Raw genomic sequence first — 20067 nt, 5'->3', positions numbered from 1 at the left:
ATGCTACTAGCTCTAACTTAGAAGGTGGTGTCTTTTTTCTCAGAGATGAGACAGAATCCATGGAGGCATTTGTCACTTGGTAGGATAATCAGAATGATCCACTCGGTCTTGAAGCAGGATTCTTGACAGTTGAAGCCCAAGGTGTTGCAGAGCTTGTCGTGACTTTATAACTCATGATGATGGGCCAGGCAGAAACAGGAAATCTAAGCCTCGGAGTGAAGGCCTGGACCGGGAGCCCAGGTAGGTAGGCCAGCAGGGTCAGAGGAGACTCAGTAAGTCATTCCAGAAAGAAGCAGATGGATTCATGTGGTTTGATTGGTTTGGAGGGGTGGGAAAAGATGAGGTCTCAACTCAGGCCGAAGTCAGGGTTTTCATTCAAACAAGTGGGTCAATCATCTAAAAGTCCAGGCAAGAGGAAAGTAGATAAGAGAAAAAAAAGACAAAACAGTTTTCAGTAGTTAATATACTAGTTCAGGAAAAACAGGTCTAATCATTATAGTATCTGAGACTCTAGGGCCTACTTCAAATTGCCAAGCACACATAGTACGTATGCAATATCAGAGCCTGGTGTTTGCCAATATAATCTTGTAGAATGCTGCCCTTTGCCTTAAAGACACAGCGCCTTCGTAGCCAGGGAGATAGTCTTGATTCCTAGTCTAAAAAGATCTTGAAAGACATCTTAGGAAAAAAATAGGAGTATATATTTCCCCCCCCCCCGGGATTCTTTTATTCTTTTTATGATGTTAATCTCTGTTTCTATGCTTTTTCTTCATTCCAATCAATGTTGTAGTTAATTTTGATTGCAGAAATCTCAGAATTGGCTTGCTGCCTGAAGTTGACTCTAGCTAAGTTCACTAGTATTTCTTTGCATGCCAGCAATCAGAGGAGCAATTAAATGATGTTTGGATTGAGCAGTGAAAAACAGTAATCCCATTTTATTTAAGTCCATGTATGCAGGTGAGGGATTAGAACTCTTTCAGGCACCATGGTCAGGTAAGGATTAGCATCAAAATAGGAATCTGGTCACCGAGGCACAGATACTGATGGAGGGGCCACTAACAGAGCCCAGTGAGTGGGGACTGGAATCTTTAATTCAGAGGGAGATCCTCAGTTCCCCTTGATCAGAGGTAGCATTCCAGGACCACAGGGTGAAAGTGAGTCCTCAGCTGGTGTGAGAAACACCCTACACTACATTACTGCAGACGAGTCGGTGTAGAATAGTTTCATTTTTTTAATAAGTAGGAGAGGGAAGAAAGATGTTATGTCCACAAGTATCACTAATAATAGCTAATGAATACTGTTCTCCCTTGAAACAGGGGTCATTAGCCATAGTTTAGTCATTCTAAGTTCTCTTCTCTAGTGGTGGTGTCAGAATTCTCGCCCTTAGGTGTATTTGACTTACAGCCTGTGTGTGATTTCTCCAGTGTTGGGTGGTTGCTACATCTCAGTTGTTTTCCCGTGTACCTCAATTTATGCTATTTTTGTCAGTTCACCTTTATTCCCTCCTTATTGCCAAGTTCATAGATCATATATTTATTTGGAATCCCATTAATTTCTTTTACAGGGTTAAACTATCCACATCATGCCAAATTAATCACTATTTGGAAAAATTAATACCTGACATATTTTATTAATTTTTTTCTTGAGTGTAACTTGCATTAAAGGGATTTTGACTCACTATAAATTAAATGGTATTTGATAACCATTTATTAGGTATTTTACTACCTTAACCACACATTAACTGCAGTAGTTTTTTTCAGAAAACCAGTAGGAGTTTCTCAAAATGTTTTACCGTTCTGTATTATAAGATACATTTTGCATATTGATACTTTTGCATATTGATGAGATGCAAAATGCATTATGAGAATATTGGTATCTTGAATTTATATATAGTCACACTTTCCCCTCAGGATATCTACTCACTTATGTATATTATGGAATATGTTTTTCAGCTTGTTAAATAATAGAAACATAAAATTCTGATTAATAAGTGTTCCAGCATTGGTGGGAGGAAAGGGCATACCCCAGACGCAAGTTCTATCCTCTCCAGTAAACAATGCTAAATCTGTATGACCAACCAACATGCTAATTATAAAAGATGCCATCTGTGATGTTCACTCAAGGAAACAGGATTAGGGTGAATAATAAAGTTGAGATGAGGCCAGTGCACCGCCTGAAATTCAGCATAGGGTATTATTAGTCATGGGTGTTAGACACAACAGGAAAAAAATATATTACTGACAGAGAGGAAGGTACACACATGGCCAGTGTAAAATACTGCTAGCTACAGAGTTGAAACCATTTTGCCTTAGGAAAGCACATTTTATCTAGCCCTGTGCGCTGCTGAGAAATTGGGGATTTGATTGATTGGACTTCACAACTGATAGACTATGGAATGTACCAAATGAGCATTGATGTAAAACAGCTGTTTGTGTATTTCAATGCCAGCATCAGGGAGGCCAAATAAAATTAAGATGCTCTGGCATTAAACAAAGACATCATTGTAATCATCAGGATGCTTTTTACACACTTCCCTAAGATCATTGTGTAACTGTCTGACCTAATAAAGTCTTCTCTGCCACTGAATCAATTCTTTTGAGAAATGAAACATCTATGTTTTAATCTTGAAAGGCTGAATGACTTTTACAAATTAATAGCCCTGCAAGGCAGGCATCTGTGGCGGGAGAATGGGTGCTTGTCCGTCCGTGTGGTTAGTGCCCCTCAGTGCCATCTTCTTTCATCCAACGGTGCCACGACATCCACACCCCCTGCCCCTCGACCCCCTGCTTCCATTCCTGAGTGTGTTAGACAACCCTTCACTCTTGGTTGTGGTATTGTTTATGTTTCAGAAATGTTTATACATCTAAACAATAAATAAGCTAATTTGCTTAGAGTCGGCCTCATTGATTATAAGCCAATTTGAATATAAGCTGTTTTCAGGAACAAAGATTCTAGAATAAATTAGGAATAATTGGGTTTGAAATAATCTTGGTCAGACCAACCTTGATCAAACCAACCTAGGCAAATTTTCCTTGCCTTCTGAAGTTTGAATTTATCATTAACTAGAGATAAGGTAGAAATTTAAACTCCAAACTTGAACGTGGTAAGTACCATGTTCTCTAGCAGGCAAAGTATTTTTCAAACTTTATTCTTAATTCAGCTCTCCAGAACCTTTAAGAGGTTCTGGTCGTTTATTCACAAGTGACAGGAAGCTTTCAGATGTATCCATAAAACAACACGACAAAATGGCTACAAAGTTAATATTTAATTCAAAGTATTTTTGCCCTCAGATTTTAAAACTTCTCAGTATAGGAGAAAATTGGATTATTTTATGTTTTAATCATCATTTTTTTAAATGAACATGTTTGTGAAGTTTCTAGGAGGCGCTGGTGAGGTGTTACGGAGACCGATTGCCGTGTGAAAAATGCCGTGTCTTTTACTAGGGTAAGATTTCTGCAGGTCCCGTCTGAATCACCATCTACCACCATAATAGGAATACGGAACTCAAGGCAATTCCTGCTGCTCTCTGGAAGGGATTGCAGCATTTGAGATGGACAGATTTGCCAATTCCTATAGGCAAAAACGAAAACGAAGAAATAGAGGGTCACTCCCTGGAGCATGGGGGAAGTTTTATCTGATTGACAGCAGAGAAGTAGAAGAAACTGAAGGTTGAACTGTAGAATTTTATCATCAAAGTTGAAGATTTAGAGTTTGATTTTGCCTCAAAAAGGTGCAGCTCTTGGTTTTGTCCTGCAACTTTGGACCCATTGCAGTGACGGTCAGGTCTATGGAGGTGCCGCCGGTAATTCCAAAGCTGTCATCAGGAAATATGGTTCGGGGAACTATTAGCAAGATAGTTGGATTTACTTCTAGAGTGGAGGAGGACAGTACAGGAGTAGGAATAAGTAAGCTATACACCCACCCGTGTGTGTAAATAAAGATAAATTCTTTAATACTATTTGTTGTATTTCTCTTACCCATATAATAGCATGGTTAGAGAGCATTAAAAAACCCCTCTTGTTTCACACCCTCACTAGTCTAGCAGTTCAGTGTCCTCAAATATGTGTGTGTATTCGCCTTACTTGCATCTATAACCGCCTCAGGCCATTTTCATTGTTTTCAATCCCATTTGTTTCAACTTGAATTTAGCCACTCTTTTTTAAAAATTCTCATTTATTCCATTATAGTTGTCCTAATTTTTCCCCCTTTGCCCTCCTACATACCACCCACGCTGTTGTTCATGTCTGTGGGTCATTCATACATGTTCTTTGACTACCGCCTTCTTCTTTCCACCATTCCCCCCTCACCCTTTCCTCTGGCAGCTGTCAGTCTGTTCCCTGTTTCCACGTCTCTGGTTCTGTTTTGCTCATTAGTTTATTTTGTTCTTTAGATTCCTCTTATATGTGAGATCATATGGTATTAGCATAATAGTCTCCAGTTCCATCCATGCTGTCATAAAAGGTAGGGATTCCTTCTTCTTTCTGCCGCATAGTATTCCATTGTGTAATTTCCAAAATACATAAAGAACTCATATGACTCAACACCAGGAAGGCAAGCAATCCAATTTAAAAATGGGCAGGGGACCTGAATTGACACTTCTCCATGGAGGACATGCAGAGAGTCCACAAGCATATAGAAAAATGCTCAGCATCACTAGCCATCAGAGAGATGCAAATTAAAACCACAATGAGATCACCTCACACCTGTCAGAATGGCCAACATAAACAAATCAACAAACAACTAGTGCTGGCCAGGATGTGGAGAAAAGGGAACCCTAGTGTACTGTTGGTGGGAATGCAGACTGGTGCAGCCACTGAGGAAAACAGTATGGAATTTCCTCAAAAATTAAAAATGGAACTGCCTTTTGACCCAGCAATTCCACTTTTGGGACTATACCCTAAGAATCCCAAAATACCAATTCGAAAGAACTTACATACACACCCCTATGTTCATAGCAGCAGTTGTTTAAAACAGTCAAGTGTTTGAAACAGCCTAAGTGCCCACCAGTAGCTACTATTTTTAACACAAGTGTTAATTGCCTTATTAATACCACAAGGCTTCTCCCGCAGCAATTCGATGCTCCCTGTCAGCAATTAATTTATCCTGGCCTAAATGATACCTCTGGTCCTCTGGCACCCTCCAGCTCTCCCTGAACTCGGCATAAAGGAGCACTTATGCCCAGTCCCAGCTGCTTTTAATTCTTTCACTAATGGTTCTAGGGCTACAATCCATCTTAAAGGACACATATTCTTATTATTTAGAAAACCATATTTTTTCTGTTTCCCAGTTTATTCATTTTTAATTAAATTTATTGGGGGGACATTGGTGAATAAGATCATATAGGTTTCACGTGTACAGTTCTGTGATATGTGATCTGTACATTACATTATGTGTCCCCACCGAAAGTCAAGTCATCTTCCATCACCATGTATTTGACTCCCTCCTCCCTTTACTACTCCCAACCCCTGCCCCCTGGTAACCATACTGTTATCTGTGTCTATGAGTTTTGTTTGTTTTTATTGTTTGTTCATGTATTACTTTTCACTTAATTTTATACAAAAATATATGGGACACTTTGTGAATTTACATGTCATCCTTGTCCAGGGGCATGCTAATCTTCTCCGTATCATTCCAATTTTAGTATACGTGCTGCCCAAGTGAACACTAGAAAACCATACTGAAAGGGCTAAGTAAAGACAGATTATAAAGTTGCATTACATAGTTCAAAAAATGGCGAGTGTCGTGGGGGGTAAAAGACAGAGATGTAACATTTGTGAAGCTCTTATAAGCATCAGGAATTCTAAAAAGCACTTGTCATTTGCTCTCATATTTAATATTCATGATACCTACATTCATCAATGATGCCACTTTAGAAAAGGGGAAGCAGAGGTCCAGGCTCACAACCACTAGGAGGGAAGACTAGGATTTGAATCTGGGTCTGTCTGACTCAGACTGTTGCACTGTTAGGAGATTAGAGAAAAAAGTGGTGATAGACTGTTGAGTGAGAACGAGATTACAGTCTAGACAAAATAGGAAAGAGTGGAGCTGACATGCTGTGTTCGTGTCACAGAATGAGCCTCTCTATTTCATCATTTGTGTGCGTGGTGCTTCGAGTCAACATTCTACAAGCAGAACAGCCCAATGACAGAACCCAGAGAGAACTTACTTCCCAAGGCTTTTCTGGAGAGCTTCAGACTCAGAACAAACAATTCAGGATAAAAATTTAAGCTTGACCGCAGAGATTCCTTAGTATGATACACTGGCTTTTTTTTTTTTTAACTTTTTTTTTTTATTTAAAGGAACTTTGATCTCCATCCCATTTCAGAAAAGCCTTGAAGTCTCCACAAAGGACGGCTGGAAAAGCAAGGATTTGGATAAGGTCCATCCTATTAATTTTGTCATTAATTCTAATGGATCACTCCCATAAAAACGTAGTTCTTTCTCTCTGCTTTTGATAATTATTAAAGATAGTGAGATTTGTGATCAAATACTTTAAACTAATGTAAGTGGCTGCATTGCTATCATAAACACATAATGAATACTCTTAATGATCTCGAAAAAGCTGGGAAGGGAAAACATGTGTCTGAGAACAGAACACTCTGAAATTTCTTTTTACCTTAATAATAATAGTAATGGTAATAACAAACACCGAACACTTACTGAGGGCTTTCTGTGTGTGAGGGACTTCCCTAGGTGCTTCAAATATATAATTCCCCTTAATTTTCTCATGATAACCCTACGTAACAAGTACTATCATTTTCCCCATTTGACACATAAGAAGTGAAGTTGTCCAAAGCCACACAGCAATAAGTGGTAGAACCTGGGTTCAAACCCAAGAGGCCTCTTAACAACAATGCTAAGCAAGGTCACCATTGTATGTCTCTGGATTCAGTGAAGTCTCCAAGCACATAGAGACCACATTTTCTAGTATTTAGGAAGGTATCTAGGCCTCCAGACAGAGAAGAAATTTTCAGTAGAGCCCCAAATCACGTGAGAGTCTAGTAGGTGTGCTAAGTTCTTTCTGTAAAGGGCTGCACGGTGAATATTTCAGGCCTTGTGCGCTGGTCACTGTTGCAGCCCCTCTGCTCTGCCGTTACAGTGCAAAGGCAGCTCTGGGCAGAAAATGTGTAAACCACATGGGCATGTATGTGTTCCCATAAAACTTTACAAAAACTATTAGTGAGCCACATTAGGCCCAAATGCTGTACTTTGCTGACTCCTGATCCAGAGTATTGGTTTCCTTTCTTTTTTTTTTTAAATTAAATTTATTCGGTTGACATTGGTTAATAAAATTATATAGGTTTCAAGTGTACAATTCTATGAAAAAGAGTATTGGTTTCCAAAGTATGATCTGGAGCATTACCTGGACACTTGTCAGAAATGCAAATTCTTGGGTCCTCCCACCAGAAGTACTGAGTCAGAAACTCTGGGGGGCCCACCTCCGGGTTCAAGTTTTCCAGGTGATTCTGATTCATGCTATAGTTTGAGAACCGCTGATCTAGTGAAAGGAAACTAATGTGTGTTTTTTTGTTTTTTGAGTATTATGTCTTGGAGCTGAGGTTCAAACCAATGGACGTCCAAGTCCAAAATATACCTTAGCTAACATATCTCCAAAATAATCTTGGAAATTAGTCTATTCCCACCTGCTTACAGTCGAAGGAATTAAGGACCAAATAGATGAGACAGATTTGCCCCAGCCTATTATTGCGTCCAGTTCAGTATTTTTTCCTTTACACAACATAGAAAATGCAAGGTGAGCAGAAATCCCCTACAAACCCCGTGATCACACCTGAACAGGCAAATTCCAGTCACTGCCTGGAAGGATGGAAAGCCTCTACACGCCTTCCAAGGGAAATCTAACAGGTTCCACACTGCTAATGCCAGTGCTGGAATTTTCTGGTCATTACACCATAACTTGGGTCTGTGAACACAGTGCTGAAATTTCATCCAGCCCCTCTTCAGTTCCCGGATGTAAAAGCACAGAGGTGATCTCAAGTGCGTGTTAAAGATTTAATGAAGAAGAAGGAGGAAAAACATTTATTGATCCTCTATAAATGCTAGAAATTATTCCATCTACTTTATGTAACTAACTCAAATAATCCTTTCAAGAACAATGAGGTAAGACATATAACTGTATAGGTGAGAAACCTAAAAGGTAAATATATGTAACTGAATTGACCCATGTCCTACAACTGTCCTGGTTCTGTGTGACTTCAAAGCTCTTTCTTCTTCCTCATGCTGCCTGCGGCACAAGTCCTGGATGCCCCTACTCCTTTGTGACCTCGGTTACATACTGATAATTTCGTAAGTTGGGAAGCTGATCATGTGTCCTCTGCCCTAATAGAAATGTGATATCTCAAAGAGCACTGTAGGATTGTAGTTGAAAAGCTTTGTCTTTAAATTTTGATTTTACCTGCATAGGAAATTGTCTTAAATGCAAGTAAGGTCAATGTGAACAAAAGCATTTGAGTAAGAATGAATTTGAAGGATACTTATTAACACTCCTTGGAATTTGGCCTTTTGGAACATAATACAAGGTCGCTCTGTTATAACATCTCTCCCTTCCCCCAGTCTCAATGTTTTCCCATACATAACACTTAAAAGTCCCAGCCAGAGACCCATAAAGCAATATTTTCCCCCATGTAATGGTTTCCTGCACATAGAGTTCAAAAACCTCGTCTCCTGGAAAACATTATAAAGAACTTCCACAGTATTAGAATGTAACTCACACTCCTTAAAGATCAGTAACATTACTCAAACATATCCTGTAGTTGTATTTCCATAGTTTATAAATATCATTCCTCTCCAAAAAATTTGAAAAGGAAAATGAAGTGTGAAGTTCCTGACTACAAACCATATTTTTTAAACAAAATCCAACTAAAGATATTTTTAAGCTTTTTTTTGCAACGAACTGAAAAAATGGAGAAAAATGGCCCCCTTTCCTATAAGTTATTGTATTAGTTTCTGAGGACTGTCCTAACAACGCATGATACCAAATGCTTGGTAGCTTAAAATGACAGAAATTTTTCTCATTGTTCGTGAGCCTTACAGTTAAAAGTCAAGGTGCCAGCAGGCCCATGCTCTCTGTGGAGGACTGGGGACAAACCCTTCTTTGCCTCTTCCTAGCTTCTGTGGTCACTGGTGTTCCCCGGCTTACAGCTGCATCTCTCCAGTCTCAGCCTTCATGTTCACAGGGCCTGCTTCCCACTGTGTCTGAGTCACTGCCTCTGAATATTGCTCTCCTTTCTCATATACAGATGCCAGTTATTGGATTTAGGGCCCACCCTAACCCAATATGCTCATCATGACTTGATTCTATCTGCAAAAACCCGCTCTCCACAGGTATTGGGAATTAAGATTTCAGCATAACTTTTGAGGGACATAGCTTTGACAGCTATACTTTTCAAATAAATAAAAATACCTATACGTTACTTCAGGCATGAGGACAGGCCACAGATATTTAAAAATCTTTCCTTATACAAGAACTAATTTATTATTATTATTATTTTAAATTTTAATTTTGTATTGTTATTCAATTACAGTTGTGTGCCTTTTCTCCCCATCCCTCCACCCCACCCCAGCTGAACCCCCCTCCCTCCCCCACCTCCACCCTCCCCCTTGATTTTGTCCATGTGTCCCTTATAGTACAAGAACTAATTTATTATTATCTAGAAGGAAAACTTGGAGTTTTTTCTTCAAGAAAAAAATTGAAATTTTTAAATGAAATTTTGTAATGAAGATTTTGGTAATGAAATTTTTGGTTAATAATCAAAGTATGTGTATTTGCTGCTTCTGGTTGGCACTTATGAAGTTACTAGTTGGCATTTATAAACATCATTCTTATTAGCTCCTTAAAGATTATTTAACAAAAACAATGATAATTGTAGTAACGACTGTAGATTAATATCTTATTGTGTCCACACACGTGTAATCTTTCAGTCTTAATAGTAATCCTATGAAGTCAGTACAATTCTTACCCATATTTTACAAATGAAAAAACGGAGGCCTCGAGATGTTAATAGCTTGTCCATTGTCACACAGCTAAGTAGTGAGTGATGGGGTGAGGGTTCTGCAGATTGTCAAGGTTAGCCGACACCCATTTCTTTGGTAAAGAATGCCTATTTCATTCCACTAAGTCGAGAAAGTGCGTGAGGAGAGTTCGGACTGAAGATGGCGGAATACCAATAACCTGTTACCTTTCGTTAGAGTCTCCTATGCCCGAGTACTAGAACAGGTGCCTTTTCCTGGTGTTCATTCAATAGCAAACATTTGTCAAGCACACTTTTCGTGGGTTAGGCACCAAGTTAGGTAGCAGGATCATTAGTTAATTAAGCAAGCAAGCAAATAAGTAAATAAAACACAAACTTTAAAGCAGCCTACCTTTTAATGGTCACCAAGCTAAATAAAGGATATTAAATCATTATGAATTATTTCACTTTCTGCTATAACTCTCATAGCACTGTCTGTCTTTATGCAATCAAGGTAAGTTCAAATTACCATGCACTTATAGCACAAAGGGCAGAACCTGAGACAGTCACAAACGGGTGATAGCGGGGAGTAGACGGAGGGAGGAGGAAGGGCAGGAGAAGGCGGAAAGAAAAGGGAGCAGAGGAGGACGAAAGAGAGGAAATCGGTAAACTTGCAGCACTGAAGTGTTCCTTCTGACAAAGACCAGTATTTAACACATTTAGAAGGGAAGCCTGAGGTTACAAATCACTGTGGTCCTTTGGTTCAAGGTTTCAGACCCCTTCACTGCCAACCACACACGAGGAATGCCATGGCCCGGATGCCAATGAGAAGCTGCCCTGCAGACTCAGGCAGAAATGGACACGGTGTAATTTCTATTGGACAGTGGCTGCTCCTGCATGACTGCCAGAGGAATTGCCTTTCATTCTACATCTGGTAAAACTGAAACTTCTTTATTGGACTGGAGAGGGATCAGAGTTGTACGACAATAGCGTTTTCACTTTAGTTCCTGCCTTAGCCCGCAGAAACACTGAAATAGATTTGTCATTATTGCTCATGTTCTTCCAGTTGTGTCAGCCCCTTCGTTTCATACTTGTGGTTGGTGCATGTGAGGAGTTTTACTTCAACAAGAACATGTGTGGCCCAGAATTCTATCTAGACTACTATAACTTAGAGGTAATACTCATGCAGGGTAGAATAAAAAGAGAAAAATAGGTTATCACATGATTAAATAGATGCTCATTTGCCACTCATGTTTTTAACAGGTCACTGTCAAAAACCCTTTTTGTTGTTATACGTTCATTCTAATTCTAAAACAACTCAAGGAAGAGTCAAAATCAATGCTATTTATATTTACTGTTAGAATTTTAAAGAGTTATTTAAAGGTAATATAATAAGAAGGAATAGTTTATATATGCACAAATGGTGGTCAATTTTAAATGTATTAGTGAATGAACAAAATTAGCACTATCTCTATCAGCCTCTCTCGCATCTCCTATGCATACATGAATGAAACCCGAGTCATCATTATTTCTCCCAAAACTTGTTCCCGATCCTAGACTTCCTATGACAGTTAATGGAGCCACCACCGTGTAGGGCATCCAAGCCACAAAGCGGTCATTTCATACCTGTGCAGGAGGACTGCTGCTTCCGGACAAGACTGAATAACTGGCTCAGCACTAACCTCCTGCCATAAATAGCTATGAAACAAAACAGAATATGAGGGCGATCCAGACAAAACCAGAATTTATTTATAAAATTTGTGTATGTATCCTTTCATGTTTAAGCTCCAGTCCCCTTCAAAGTGCTCTCCATTTGATGCAATACACCTATCAAGACTTTTTTCCACTGCCAGAACAGTTCTTGAACTTGTTTTGATGACTTTTAGTGCTTCTGCCATTTTTTGTTTCACCTCTTCCACATCGGCAAAATGTTTCCCTTTGAGGACTTTTTTCATCCGGGGAAACAAAAAAAAGTCTCTTGGGCTTTTTTGAGCCCAAGATTGAGTGATTACAGAGGGTGGGGCACAGGGGTCATGCCGGTTTTGGTTAAAAACTGTTGAACACTCACCACAGTGTGGGCAGCTGCACTCGTATATCACCCATCTTGAAATGGGCAAATGTCTTCAAAAAAAAAATTCACTGAAAGAGTCTTCCAGAAAAATTCACTGAAGCCAAACACACACAGCCTGTCAGACCAATGCCAGCTGCTACACCGGTACAGATGGGCTCCTAGAACACTCGCCTAGCAGGGAAAGCCTGTGCTACAAGGGACCCACCCTCCAGAAGATAATTCCAGTTTATGAAGCAACTTGTTTTCAGACATTGGACAACAGGCAGCACAAAACTAATCTCTGAGAGAATGAAAGCTCACAAGGTGAGCCTCACTCTTTCCCTCTGTCTGGGTGCAATTTCTTTACGTTGGCACAGTGGACTGGAGTTGAAACAGTGCTAAAGTACATTGACATTCCAGCCCAATCAGAATAGAGAAACTGAGGTCATTCAGCTGAAATACTAGTAAAGCCATATCTTATGAGTAAGAAACACACTCTAGAATAAGACCTGCCTGAGATCCCCTTTAACAAAACTTCAGTGTCCAAATTCTGTCTCCCAGTAGAGATAAATGTTGCCAAGTAACAAGAACTTCAAAAGCAACTTGTACTTTCTACAGAACCACGCCAACAAAATATAAGAGCATGGCTACCCAATTCAAGTTAATAAGCCAGCAACTGAACTACTTTTACAGCAAAAAATCATCTCTCTTCACAAGAAGGCAATAAAATCCAGTATGTCCTCAATTAATCATCTACAAAGTTTTGTATACAAGGAAAAATTATTAGACATGCAAAGAACTTACATAGTCAAGAGAAGAGCAGTTAATACAAACTAACCCCAAGACTGTTCACATGTTAGGTCTTCATCAGGTAATAGTTACGGTATCTCAGCAGTCAAAACTGCAAACAAACAAATACATAAAACCATATGGAAGTTCTAGAATGGAAAATTACAAATATAATTAAAAATTCATCAGCTAGGCTTCATAGCAAATTGTAAATAGCATACGAAGGGTCAGTGACCTTGAAGAAAAATCCAGGCATTTCCTAATCTGAGAACAGAGGGAATAATTTACAAAATATTAACAGTGCCTCAGGGCCTATGGAACAACATCAAATGATTTAACATACATGTAATAGAGTCCACAAATGTGAAGAGAGTGAGGATAGAGAACAAAATATATTTGAAGACATCATGGCTGAAATTTTCCTAAATTTAATTTAAAAATTGATTTATACCCAAGAAATAAACAGTATTAAATAAAGAAAACCCCATCAAATTGTTGAAAACCAAAGCCAGGGAAGATCTGTAGAGGGAAAAAGACATCACATGCAGGAGAGTAATACAAATAATGGCTACCTTATCAGAATCATGGGGGCCAGAAGATAATGGAATAATATCTGCTAAAACTGAGAAAAACCTGCCAATCCAGTTTTTGAAGGATGTTGGAAATCGTCTTTAAAAATTCTTTTTTTTTAAATTTTTATTGTTTTTCAATTACAGTTGTGTGCCTTTTCTCCCCATCCCTCCACCTCACCCCAGCTGAACCCCCCTCCCTCCCCCATCTCCACTCTCCCCCTTGGTTTTGTCCATGTGTCCTTTATAGTAGTTCCTGTAATCCCCTCTTCCCACTGTCCCCTCCCCACTCCCCCCTGACCATTGTTAGATTGTTCTTAACTTCAATGTCTCTGGTTATATTTTGTTTGCTTTTTTCTTCTGTTGATTATGTTCCAGTTAAAGGTGAGATCATATGGTATTTGTCCCTCACTGTCTGGCTTATTTCACTTAGCATAATGCTCTCCAGTTCCATCCATGCTGTTGCAAAGGGTATAAGCTCCTTCTTTCTCTCTGCTGTGTAGAATTCCATTGTGTAAATATACCATAGTTTTGGGGTACACTCATTTGCTGATGGGCACTTAAGTTGCTTCCAGTACTTGGCTATTGTAAACTGTGCTGCTATGAACATTGGGGTGCTCAGGTTCTTTTGGATTGGTGTTTCAGGGTTCTTAGGGTATAATCCCAGCAGCGGAATTGCTGGGTCAAAGGGCAATTCCATTTTTAGTTTTCTGAGGAAATTCCATACTGTTTTCCACAGTGGTTGCACCATCTGCATTCCCACCAACAGTGCACTAGGGTTCCCTTTTCTCCGCATCCTCTCCAACATTTGTTTGTGGATTTGTTTATGTTGGCCACTCTGACTGGTGTGAGATGGGACCTCATTGTGGTTTTAATTTGCATCTCTCTGATGGCTAGTGATGCTGAGCATCTTTTCATATGTTTCTGGGCCCTCTGTATGTCTTCCTTGGAGAAGTGTCTGTTCAAGTCCTTTGTCCATTTTTTAATTGGGTTGTTTGTCTTCCTGGAGTGGAGTCGTGTGAGTTCTTTATATATTTTGGAGATCAGGCCCTTGTCTGAGGTATCATTGGCAGATATGTTTTCCCATACTGTTGGTTCTCTTTGTAATTTAGTGCTGTTTTCTTTAGCCATGCAGAAGCTTTTTATTTTGATGAGGTCCCATTTGTTTATTCTTTCCTTTATGTCCCTTGGTTTAGGGGACATGTCTGTGAGGATGTTGCTGCGTGGAATGTCTGAGATCTCCCTGCCAATGTTTTCCTCTAGGACTTTTATGGTGTTACGACTTATATTTAAGTCTTTTATCCATCTTGAGTTTATTTTTGTGTATAGTGTAAGTTGGTGATTGAGTTACACCTGCATTATAAGAAATGATAGAGGATGTTCTTAGGACTAAGGGAAATGACACTATGTGGAGCTGCAGCCTAGAGTAAGGAATGGAGGGCACTGGAGATGGTAGATAAGTGGATTAATATAAAAGTCACTTACCATTTAAAAGAAAAATAAAAGTGAGGATGACAGCCATGTGGGAGTAGGAATACAATAACAGGACAGGACAGGTAAATGGAGATGCTCCGTCAGATTATTACTTCTGTGACATGGGAAGTAGCAAGTGGGAAGTATGAAGAGTCAGGTATAAAGGGTGAAGGGGTAAAATATTGGACTATAAGTAGTTTTTGATAAATTAAATATGTATATTGTTAATGCTACAGCAACCTTTTAAAAATTAAAATCAAAATGTTATAGTTGAGAAGCCAATAGAGGAAATAAAAGAATACTAAAAAAATATTTGATGAACTCAAATAAAGGCAGGAAAGGAGAAGCAGAAGCAGAGGAACAACAATTTGACGAGACAAATGGAAAACTAATAGCAAGATGATTCGTCATCCATAGCAGTTTTATTGGAAACAACCCAAATGTCCATCAGTAAGGGATGGGATCAGTAAGTTGTATATTTATGCGATAGGATATGCTCTGCATTAAAGGCAGAAACTAATGCATGCAACAACATGGATGAGTCTCAGAAACAACTAAAGCCAGACAAGGGAGTAATTGTTGTATGGTTCCATTTATATGAAGTTCTAGAAAATGTAAAAGTAATTTATAGCTAGAAATAAAATCGTTAGCAGCCCGGGGCAGGGATGGGGGTAGGGAATTGGCCATAGTGGGGCCTGAGACAACTTTCTAGGGTGATGGAAATAGTCCACATTTTGTTTGGGGTGGTTTCATGGTATATACATTTGTGAAAAACATCAAATGATACACTTGAAGTGAAGCATTTTTAAAAACTTATCTATGGAATCTATTCTCTCTTGCTTGGAAAGTGGCAAATCTTGATCCCAGTCCAGGTTTTTGCTAGAATGTCATACTGATCCCATATAGTGAAGCCACTTGCTGCTGGTTTCCAGGTTGTTTTGTTTATTTTGTTTTCTGGTAGACACTGATTATTATCTCATCATCTTTTATCAAGAAGAAAACTTCTAGGAATTGCACAATGGTAGCCAGTTCCAAAGAGTTATTAAAGGTCTCCATATTTTTGAATTTTCCCCAAGTACAATTCCGCGTGTTGGAACCATCTGGCTTATTTCTTAGCAAGGGGAATACTGGGGTGGATTTTTAAAATTTCCTTCCTGGGAAAGTAACTTTTGACCTAAATAATGTAGAGAATTGGAAAATTTTATAAATGTTTAGAAATATGATTTCAAAGAGTTATTTTGGTACTTTATCTTTTATTTCAATGCCTTTGGCCATTCTACAGCAAACATTTGAGGATCCCTAGGAAATGTAGCATGCCATAGCTATTTAAAAGCTGATTTTATTACATCATTTTTCTCCTAATTATTTTGGGTTGATGATTTCATATTTGATTTGGAAAATATCCTGGTTTGTCAAAGTTTAGATAATAATGTCTAGGCACTTGATATTTATGTTTCCTTATTATTCACTTAGTAGACTTTGATACTATTTAAAAAATTCACATGTACACATTTGGAAAACTTTTTACTTAAAAGTTACTTATTGAGTAATGTTTGGGTAATATCAGAGTTTAATGTGAAAAATAAAACCTTTTTTGATATTTAAGAAGTTGAATTTAGCTGTAAAAGTTATTTAACTTTTTGAGGGATAGCTAGAGTGGGATACTAAAATGGGAATAGGTGAATAATCTTTAAAATGCGTTTGAATATAAAGGAAATGCTTGAGAGAGTATAAGCTAGAAGGCATAGAGAAAACAAGACATGTGGAAGAGGAAGGGACTCTCTAAGTCCATCACATTTAAGTTCTTCCTTGTAAGTACTGGAAAAGACTCATGAGAACAGCTATATTATTTGGAGATGGGATCAGCTTTGGCATAAGGAAGTATCATATTTCTGCTTTCCTGGAACAAATTGTGAGCACAACATGCCCTGTTCTGATTGTCATTTCCTTTAAAGTTCTATGTCATCTTCATGTCCTACAGGGGTCTCATCCCTGGGTGAGCTAGGTATCTTCTAAACTCCTTTAGCACTATACTATCTGCAACGCTCATGTAACACGGAATGCACTACTTGGTACCATATTTGTGATAAGCTTTACAATCATTGGAGGATAATGATAGTATCTTTCCACCTTTGTATCCTTAGAGCCAAGGACAGTGTTGACACAGAGTAGGTCCTCCTCAGTGATGATATTACTGGTAGAATATAATATGCCCTTCTGACATCTTTCCACCCAACATGACAGCACTTCATATTTATCACACTTGTGGTAAAGTGCAGTCCCTTTACTTGGTCCATTTACTTGGTAGAATCCTCTAGACTCTAAGGTTCTTGAGAACTCAGGTGATGTTTTATTCAACTCATTACTCTCGGTATCTTGCACATCTCAAGAGTTTAAAAAATATTTATTGGATGAAAGTAAGAATGAGGGAACTGAACCAAGAGAGGTAGATTTTAGTCCTCTGCCACTAACTTGTTCAGAAGTATTAATCAAATGATTTAGCATCTCTGTGTCTCAGTTTCTCCATATATATATGATTTGATAATAATCAAAGGCCCCTCCCAGCTCTAAAATTCTATGATTATTTGATATTGGTAATGGCTTAAAGTAAAAGTTACTTAGTTCAAAAATTGAGTCAATGAACAATCAACTCTTAGCAGTTGGTTTTCCCATGACTCATCACCTAGAATTCTAGGGATGCCACACAGGTCAGAATGCCAAAGATTTTGGGGATGTCATTATATTGTAAGTAGCTCCTCATCAGGAAAACACTGGAGACCCCAGGCCCTGGAGAACAGGTGCGAAAAGGTGATTCACACCAATAGTTCAACAAGTGAGGTGACCTGTTTTGATATTGAACCAAAGGCTAAGCATCCTTGGTCCTCTTCCATTGTCTGCTCAGGAAAAACATCAGTTGGTTTGAGGAGTTCTCCACATACGTAGGTACAGAAACTCCGCATGTCCTGTGCACGTCTGTTCAGCACTATGTAACCACACTGCAAAAAGCTCTATGTATTATAACTGATTTAGTTCTCGTAACAACCCTACTTGACTAATAAAGTAACTGAGGAAAATATAGCCAAGGTTGTAGAGCTAGTAAATGATAGAGGCAAGGTTCAAATTCTCACTCTCTGACCCTGAAAGGATCAGGTTTTTATAGAAACCACACTTTTTTAGAGGTGGAGATGGGGCATGTGTGTGTTGAAAATGAATAACTCAGGCTGTAAGACAAGGATTTATTGCCTTCATTCCCAAACAGCCTTGCCTGTGTATAGAATACGGAGATGATTCCCAGACGGTTGGCATTTGTTTGGAAAGCCAGTTACCATTCCTCAGAGGCCAGCGATGGGATTACATTAACTGGTGATCTGAATTTCATCCAGGTCTGGTGGGTCCCAGGCGCAGACACTGCCTGAGAGAAAGCAGCTGTTCTGTCAGTCAGCATGATGAGGCAGGTGGGCCTCGTTATGAGTCACAGAACCAACTTAAGGACTTACAGGCAAAGATGGCTCTTCTCTTCCAGCCAGAGGATGGAATACTTATCAAGTGGCTCTTTGGAGAGGTTTTACTCTGTTGCTTTTTATTTTCCTAGACATTTCATGATTTGGGATAGAAAATAATAGTAATTTTGGATTATGATCTTATTCATATTTTTCTTTATTATGTTCCCATAATCATATTTAATAACTGCAAATGAAACTGTAACACACATAGGCAAACACAATGGGGGATGAGGTTTGTTTTTCAGAGTGCTGACAAGTTCTCTTACTCATCTTACTGGAACAAAGTGGTTTGGCTACTATTATCTGAGTCTTTCAGCAGGCATTATTTATAAGAGCTTCATAGTTATTATTTTGGCTTATATTCCCAAAATATTTGCAGCAGTTTTTGAGTGGGATATGCCTAGCTTATGATTTGTAAGACTAAAGAAGCCTCATGTATTTCTCCTTAATAAGTTCAATCAGCCCTCAAGGCCTCAAGTATTAGACAAATAAAGATCTCCCACGGTTTTGTTAATTCACGTTGTGTTCTGTTATTGGAAAGAATACTCTTAGCATGGAAACCAAATCGTTACCAAGGAATGAATCCCTCCTCTGACAACCAGACAAATGGTTGTCTTGCTTCTAACAACAACCCTCGGGGCTGGACACTCACTTCAAACAATAGGATCCTCCCCATTTTTGGACAGCTCTAATTTTCTGAAAGTTCTTATTTTGAGCTGAAATTGTATCCCTGTAGATTTCACCTTAATGGATATTCTTACTTGTTCTTGGTTGTGGGCTCCTCTTCCTCTGCCAGGCCCATAAGTTTGGTGTTTCTCAGAAATAAATGTAATTTTATTTCACACACTGTCCTTGGATAATATATGGTTTCAGTATTCACCTACACCCTGGTAAGTATATCTCAAGCCCAGACTTCCATGCTGAGACTCAAGTCAACATTCTCAACCACCAACTATGTATATTCACCTGGCTGCCTCGCAGGTACCTGATATTCATTCATCCAAAACTTGTTTTACCTTTGCTTAGACTCCTGAATTTGGCGGATGGAAATAATAAGTGTTGGCAATGATATAGAGAAACTGGAACTCCTGTGCACTGCCGGAGGAAATGTAAATTGGCTGCCACTATAGAAAACAGTATGGTGGTTCCTCAAAAAATTAAAAATGGAATGACCCTATGATCCAGCAATCCCACTTCTGAGTATATACTCAAAAGAACTGAGAGCAGAAACTCAAGCAGGTGTTTATACACCCATGTTTATAATGGCATTATTTACAATAACGAAAAGGTGGAAGCTTCCCAAGTGTTCAACAATGGATGCATGAGGTGAATGGATAAACAAATCGTGGTATATACATACAGTCGACCTTAAAAAGCAAGGAAATTCTGACGCATGCTGCAACACTAATGAGCCTTGAAAACACTATACAAAGTGAAATAAACCAGTCACAAAAGGACAAATACTGTATGATTTGACTTATATGAAGCACTTAGAGTAGGTAAATTCATAAGCACAGAAAGTAAAATGATAGTTTTTAGGGATTGGGTGGAGGAGGAGATGGAGTGTTAATGTTTAATGTTTATAGAATTTCAGCTTAAGAAGTTGAAAACAGGTCTGGATTGGATGGTGGTGAATGTACTGAAAGCCACTGCACACTTAAAAGCGGTTAAGTGGTCAGTTTTATATTATATATATCTTACTACAACTTAAAAAA

General features: G+C 38.8%; 1 non-coding gene across 1 annotated transcript; it reads right to left on the bottom strand.

Moving 5' to 3' along the window:
* Positions 1–5559: 5559 nt before the first annotated feature.
* On the bottom strand, positions 5560–5665 carry LOC112309458 (U6 spliceosomal RNA). Its single transcript, XR_002975253.2, has one exon. It is a non-coding gene; the product is annotated as a U6 spliceosomal RNA (small nuclear RNA).
* Positions 5666–20067: the final 14402 nt, after the last annotated feature.

This window comes from Desmodus rotundus, chromosome 3 (assembly GCF_022682495.2).
Source record: "Desmodus rotundus isolate HL8 chromosome 3, HLdesRot8A.1, whole genome shotgun sequence".
NCBI lineage: Eukaryota > Metazoa > Chordata > Mammalia > Chiroptera > Phyllostomidae > Desmodus > Desmodus rotundus.
The sequence above is the reverse complement of the archived record's forward strand: the minus strand, read 5'-3'. Positions and strand labels throughout refer to the sequence as shown.